This window comes from Gadus chalcogrammus, chromosome 13 (genome assembly GCF_026213295.1).
Source record: "Gadus chalcogrammus isolate NIFS_2021 chromosome 13, NIFS_Gcha_1.0, whole genome shotgun sequence".
NCBI lineage: Eukaryota > Metazoa > Chordata > Actinopteri > Gadiformes > Gadidae > Gadus > Gadus chalcogrammus.
This window is the reverse complement of record NC_079424.1, coordinates 9,395,261-9,402,816: the sequence shown is the minus strand read 5'-3', so window position 1 is coordinate 9,402,816 and position 7,556 is coordinate 9,395,261. Positions and strand designations below refer to the sequence as shown.

Below are 7,556 nucleotides of genomic sequence, written 5' to 3'. Positions count from 1 at the left end.
TTAAAAAATCTTCCATGCCCTGTGACATAGTGACATCACAAGTGGAGGACAGCCCCCCTTGACATGTCACTTTGTTATAGGGGAGGACAGATTTTGAAATGGCTTGTCACACCTGGTGGTAAAATTGGGGCACTTGAATTAATCCCAGATAAGAAATGTACAGAAATTCTGTAGTTAGTTATATTATTGTTAAGTCCGCTCTTCCCACTTGGAGCACCAGGGTTGGGTTTAGGGTTCAGCTCCATATGAAGCAGAAATTCCAGTTCAGTCCACTAATGTAAATCTTAAAAAAAAACAACGAGGGGCCCGTAGCATAGATCTCTTCTCCATCATACCCACCTTCCACTCTACGTGGTAATCAACTTTCTATTGTTAAACAGGTTGGGACTGTCATGCTGGTTTATTTGTATAAATACAGACTGGCTGCAGATGATAAAAACCTGTTTTGTTATCAGTGGTCTGTCATATCCTGCTGCTGGATTGGTGCCATTTCCTCAAGGCATTCCCTTTCAATATGAAACACTTATGGCCATGTTGCTCTCATGGTGTTACGCTGTTTTTTTCATAGTCTTACTCTGACGCTGTTATAGTGTTACTGTGTTGCTGTAATGGTGTTAAAGTGTTACTCGGTTGCTGTTATAGTGTAACTCTGTTGCTGTTATAGTGTTACTGTGTTGCTGTTATAGTGGAACTGTGTTGCTGTAATGGTGCTACTAAGTTGCTGTAAGTGTTACTCTGCTGCTGTTATAGTGTTACTGTGTTGCTGTAATGGTGTTAAAGTGTTACTCGGTTACTGTTATAGTGTTACTGTGTTGCTGTTATAGTGTTACTGTGTTGCTATTACACGGTTACTGTATTGCTGTAATGGTTTTACTCTGTTGTTGTCAATGGTGGTTCTACACAGGGGCCTACGTGGGCCAGTGCCCCTTTAGACATGTCCCTGCCCCCCTCTGTGCCCCCCCCCCCCCGTGCTGACCAAATAAAACAATTATGATTTTAATGATTTTACGGAACTAATGCGATGCATCGCTCTACACGGGTAAATTGAGGGGCGCACCCAAACAACGTGATGCTGCTGCTCGGTAAATGAGAGCTCAGCGACTCTTGGAGAAAGGAGCCACGATTTCTCCTGTTGCAAGAGTCGAAGCTAAGCAAAATGATTTCATTTCGTAAGTGACTTGTTGTTCTTGCACATCACCGTGTTACTGTTGTTCCTCACACTGATGATGAAATTAAGTTTGTTAATGTCTGGTCTCGATATATGTAGAAACTTAATCATATAAACTCATCGAGGCAGAAGTGAGAATCCAAGTGTCAGTATCCTTGCTAGGACTAGGATAAAAAATGCTGTGATGTCAACCACGTATTTTCATCCGTTTTGGCTGCTGCATTGTGATAACAAATACATTTGAGTAAAGAGTAGTAGGCTATCTGGCTGTGTTAAGTAGGGAGGGATGGTTATGCAACAAAATCGTTTTCTTTCTTCTAATAGCAGCTATATTAAAGGAGGAAAGAACAGTAGAAAAGGGAAGTTTCCTTTAAGTTCTTTAGACTGTGCAAGATTGCTGTAACGCTTGTACAAAACAAATGTTTATATGATTTTGATGATTTAGGGCATAAGCTCCATCAATTCAAGATAGCATGAAAGCAAAATACAGACGTTTAAAACATTTGTACAAAATAAATGTAAAATAATTTTTAGCCTTTTTTTTGTGCCCCTCTGGTTAAACACTGGCCCCTCCTTGGCCCCTCTAGTAAAATGTAGAACCGCCACTGGTTGTTGTTAAAGTGTTACTGTCTTGCTTTTAAATGGTTACGCTGTTGCTGTTATAGTGTTACTGTGTTGCTGTAATGGTGTTAGTCTGTTGTTGTTGTTAGTTTAACTGTGTTGCTGTTAAAGTGTTACGCTGTTGCTGTAAGTGTAACTCTGTTGCTGTTATACTCTGTTGCTGTTATAGTGTTACTGTGTTGCTGTTATACTGTCGCTGTGTTTCTGTAATGGTTTTACTCTGTTGTTGTTAAAGCGTTACTGTGTTGCTGTTAAAGTGTTAGTGTGTTGCTGTTAAAGTGTTACGCTGTTGCTGTTATAGTGTAACTCTGTTGCTGTTATAGTGTTAGTGTGTTGCTGTTATAGTGTTACTGTGTTGCTATTATACTGTTACTGTGTTACTGTAATGGTGTTAGTCTGTTGTTGTTAGTGTTTCTGTGTTGCTGTTAAGGTGTTACGCTGTTGCTGTTATAGTGTAACTATGTTGCTGTTATAGTGTAACTATGTTGCTGTTATAGTGTTACTGTGTTGTCGTAATGGTGTTACTCTGTTGTTGTAATGGCATATTTGTTATTTTACCCTTTCTGCCATTCTTTTTTTTCTTTCTTTCTTTCTTTAAATCTTCTTTATTCTTTATTTAGTTATCTATCTAAATCTATTTATTTCCATTTCTGTCGGACTATGCCCTCTAGTTTTCATGCCTTGGCATGAATTGGGATCAGGCCATTCGATTGTCTAATCAGTTTTTCTCAGGGCATTTCAGCAGTCAAGTAATTCTATAGCCTGTTCCCTTCTTGAAATACTTATATAGGCCTACTTTACTTTGGTATCAATCAGTATGATGGATATACAAGCAGAACTTTTACATCTATACATCGGTAGAGCTGACATCTTCTCCAGCTTTCTTGCATAGATGTTCTAGTGTGTTTGTTTTGATTTGCTCCAGTTCACTTTCTTGATGATTCTGGAGTAAAAGAAACAAGCGTTGGAAAACTGTGAGATATAAACAGTAAATATAAACGACAGAGGATGAAGATGCCAAACCCTACCTGCTCCCAAATAAAATATCGAAACATAAATAACATACGTTTGAAATTGAAAAACGGTTGTCAAATGACCAAATAATATGTATATAATTTTTTTTACATACATTTCCCAATGCATCCAGAATAGAAGGTTTCAGCCTTCATTATATTATCTACTAATTTCATAATTTAAACACGTTTAACAAGTTTTACAAAATCTTACTTGCATTGTTCAGTGGGCACCTTATTCCTTCTAGTGGCAGCTGGTGTTACAGACACCTTTATTTTGAATTGTTACACTGTAGAGACACTGTAGTATCCGTAATAACGATTGATGCAGTGCATCTTTATTGCACATTGCACTTACGTAGGCCTACTCTGCAAAAAGGGTATTTTGTAAACCTTTTTGTGTTTGTTTCATTTTCCCGATGCTTGAGGAAGCAACCCGAACTTTTCGTTAACATGTGGCCTCGGGTATTTGAGTCATCCGTTTATTTGAGGAGTATTTGGCAAGCTGGACATGGTAGATTTTCATCGCAAGCAGAACAGTAGTACAACACGTCTTCTATAGACGAGCTAAGTGTTTTGAGGCTCATGATAACAGAATCCAGACGCTCTCGCCCAGTCTCGACACGGCGTGCGCGCGCGTCGTCGGAAGCGCGCTTCGTGTGTGAGCGGTGGTCCGCTTCCGCTTTGTTTAGAGGCAGGCCGGTGTTTTTCCACTGCTGTGTGTTGGTCCCCCCTTTTTACAATTCTTATAAATTAAAACTACCCTCCCGCCGCCTTTAGTCGCTCACGCAACCGTCAACGGGAACTGACACACGAAGAGACACGCACGTATTTAAAGGAGATACAAAACGGAGAATTTAAGCAGCAATCATCTAACAGGTAACGGAACATCCGACACACATCTTAGATGGAGTTTTGTCTCTAAGAAGGTCAGGCTTTTTGCCCGGGGGAGAGTGAATAAACAAGGATCATATCTGGGATATTTGCTTTCCCTCCACCAGTCTATTGTCAGTAGCCTACCTGGATTAACGGGCGTTTTAATTAATTTCAGTGAATTCGAGATTGGAGACGTTTTGTGCTTGGCTGCTGTCAGTATTTAAATGGAAACATTTTATCGTGCCATGTTTCCGTTGAAAAGCTGATCACAGCTGGGGCGAGACATCGGGGAGATTCTTCTTTATTCTAGCGATGTGGGCTTTATTGTGAAACACCGCCCCGGCCCTAGACGCGCTGCGAGGCTGCGTGCGTCGGCCGCACGGCTCATCCAAGGCTGGTTAAATGTTGGATTCAAGCAGATCGATTGTTCTTCCGTTATGGCTGGCCTGTTACCAACTGCCAGTTTTTTTCTTCTTAATTAAGCTCGCACTCCTCTCCGCACTGTGCGGTTACTGTCAAGTGATTTCGCGGTGGCCAGGAGTCTCTCCTTAACAGCCTCCAAGTAGATAATAGGATTCGTCTCATAAAGCCATGCCGCGGTGTTTTTTTTTTTTTTTTTTGCACATCCGTGTTTAATTTGACGATGGCATTTTTTTCATTTCCACCAGCAACGTCCTTACATGGCGTTCACTTGTCTGTTCGTCACACTTCAGGCCTCTTATCGTCGTGCGCGGATACAAGATGAAGCTGACTCGCCGCGTGCTCTTTATCAAAAATCCTAAATAAATTTGAGAGAGCATTTCGCCATGTAGCCCAACCGCGATGGGAACTGTGGAAAGTGAATCTGTTTGATGTAAGCGTAAAATAGTTTGTTGTATCTTTAGTTCACACTCTGTGTGCGTATGTTTGTGTGTTTGTGTGGCTGCGTTTGTTCGTGCGTGCGCGCGCGCGCGCGTGTTATTATGAGCAAATCGTCTTGTGGGCCAACAAGGAAGGTCTCGTTGCTGTGAAGACGGAGCCGTTATTATTTTTTATTTTTTGTTCGTTTTCCTCTGGTACCACGTTGCCACAGGAGGAAGCTAAACGCAGCTTTTGTCTGTGGGATGTGTGCCAGCCTGGGGAAGCGTGTCTTAATGATTCCGATTGGTGGTTGGAATTAGTTGTCAAAGTAATGATGCCCACAATTATTTAAGGCCCGAAAATGTCTACATGCTAGTTTGCATATTATGAGGACATCTCATGCCGACGGCGCCCTCGCCTCACCTCACAGTGCTTCTGGTCTGTTATGAAGTACTATTCTGTGTGTGTGTGTGTGTGTGTGTGTGTGTGTGTGTGTGTGTGTGTGTGTGTGTGTGTGTGTGTGTGTGTGTGTGTGTGTGTGTGTGTGTGTGTGTGTGTGTGTGTGTGTGTGTGTCTGCCTTATGGGTATATGGTTTAGCATGCATGTGTTTGTGTGCCATGTATTTCCCATAATGCTGTTCCCCTCAAGGACACTTGAGGTGAACATCGTTCCACCCTGATTGTCACCTTGTGGTGCCAATTTACTCTCTCTCTCTCTCTCTCTCTCTCTCTCTCTCTCTCTCTCTCTCTCTCTCTCTCTCTCTCTCTCTCTCTCTCTCTCTCTCTCTCTCTCTCTCTCTCTCTCTCTCTCTCTCTCTCTCTCTCTCTCTCTCTCCCTCTCTCTCTCTCTCTCTCTCCCTCTCTTTTTCTCTCACGCACACGCATGCATCCATGCATGCATGACCACACATTTGCACACACATACACAGACGCACCCCTTTTTTTCTTCTGTGGATATATTTGTGTGTGTTGTCTTATATCTTAATTATGATTAACGATGAATCGCCATGCGTGAATAATCTTTAATGATCAGAAGATTAGTTCACAAAACGATGTTTTTCTGTGTTTCTCTCTTCCTCTATCTTTATATTAGGTGTCCTCTGACTATCTCTCCCTAACTACCGGGGTCAGTGGGGGGTCTTCTTCTGGAAAGCTTTCACTTTTTTACAGGCTAATTGAACCTATAGACGACTAGGTACAGACAACTACTTAGTTACGGTATTGTTGGGTATGAAAATTATTTTGAAATAGTATTCTTGTTGTTCAGTAAACTCTACACTATTATCATACATTGGTTACTACTAGTATACTACCCAGTGACAGTAGTTTGAGAGTGCTTTTTGTTTTCACGTGGGATGTTTAAGTCTGTGGTTTTGAAGAGGTAGTTTATCTTTCACCTGAGCCAGTCAATGTTATCAGTAGAGGGACTACCTTGTTGGGGTGGTGTATGTTGTTTTTTGTGTGCATCTGTTGTGTGTTGTGTGGGTCAAGGTCTCTAAAGGAATTCGAACAGAGAGACCTGATAAGCTGAAAGATTGCTACTGTTTCAGTGTGAGACACAACCATATCTCTTTGATCTCTGTAAAAGTAAGACAAACGCTCACCATTACATTCAAAGCCCTTTTTTCATAGATGTGTTCTGTTCGGTTCTTTGACGGTTCTAAACCCCAAAAACAAGATGGACGTGAACACAAAGGTCAATTGTGGTCCTTTTGTGTTTTTTGGAATGTTGGCTCGATTGTTCCGATGCAAACCGAACCAAAATGGAGGTGTGGTTCTTTGGAGTTTTTGGCAAATCACCAAATGAAGCTGTTTTAACATTAACCCTGCGTTCACACCAAAAGAAGCATTTGCTGCCCGAACGCGTTGACGCCTGAGTTTTGCGGCGCGTCAAATCAAGTTTTGCGGCGCGTCAAAGGTTTGCGGCGCGTCAAAAGTTGAAATATTTCAACTCGAGCAGCATTTGATGCGCCGCAAAATACGTGAATGCGCCCTTCGCCCGTGCCCGGCAGCGGGCATGGGCATGCCGCGCCGCAAATCAGATTTTGACGCGCCGCAAATCAGTTTTGCTGCCCGTTTTCTCGGCAGCAAATGCTGCGGCAGCAAAGCAGCAACGCGTCTCTACATTCACTTTGAATGGGATCACGACGCGCGTCAACTTTTTGCATCTTTTGGTGTGAACGCAGAGTAAAGGAGTCATATTATGATTATTTGGTTTAACCCTTTGCTTAAGTGTGTTATATATCCTTTCATTTTTATTTTGCTTAGCTAAAAAAAATCAAAGCCAGAGCTAGGGGGAGTTTCTCACACCCTTGAAAATCACCATGTCGAGAAGATTCTCTACTAAAATTCCCTTTGCATTAGGGCTTTGACTTTTGCACAAAAATCATATTCGAAGTTTGTTTGTTTATTAATATTAATATTTGAATATATTCGAATATTTATTAATAATATTTTGACCATTAAATGCCTTCAGTAAGTCCTGGACTGGGCTTTGCGAGGTTTGTTAACGGCGTTGCTATGGTTACTGGTTTTGCGTGTTTCAACGGTTTATTAGGTTTCCAATAAATCGCTGTCTAATCAATACTTCATTCACTGCCACTTCCGTGGTCATTACAATATTATGAATAGACTACGTCGGGTTCTCCGACGTCTCTCCCTCTTGGCCTGCCCATAACAGGTTTGAATATTAAGGGCTGCCTAATATTCTTTAGAATTTTGATTTATTTTTTGATATTCGAATTATATTCGAATAACGAAGTTCGGAGTCAAAGCCCTACTTTGCATGGACTTCATTAAGAAGAGGATGTGAAGAACTGGATACCTTTCATTTTCAGCTCTCCAGCATTGCCTAAACCTCGATTTTCACATTGTTTAGTCTTTACAGACCAACACTTTGTTGGCCCAACTTGGAGCTTCAGGATCACAACCTGACTGTAAGTACCGGTATGCTTTGTTAGTTAGGTGAGTGCTGCAAGCAGCTGTCAACCATTGTTATTATTAGGCTTTATTATTCTTTCTTTCTTTATAATTCTCTA

General features: G+C 41.5%; 1 protein-coding gene across 1 annotated transcript in view; it reads left to right on the top strand.

Annotated features, from left to right (window-relative positions):
- The first annotated feature begins 3,482 nt into the window (after window positions 1-3,482).
- The window catches only part of LOC130401442 (sodium- and chloride-dependent taurine transporter-like), a 21,418-nt gene continuing 17,344 nt past the window's right edge, over window positions 3,483-7,556 (top strand). Inside the window, exon 1 of the mRNA XM_056605192.1 lies at window positions 3,483-3,681. The gene's annotated coding sequence lies outside the window, so the exon portion shown is untranslated. The remainder of the gene's footprint in view (window positions 3,682-7,556) is intronic.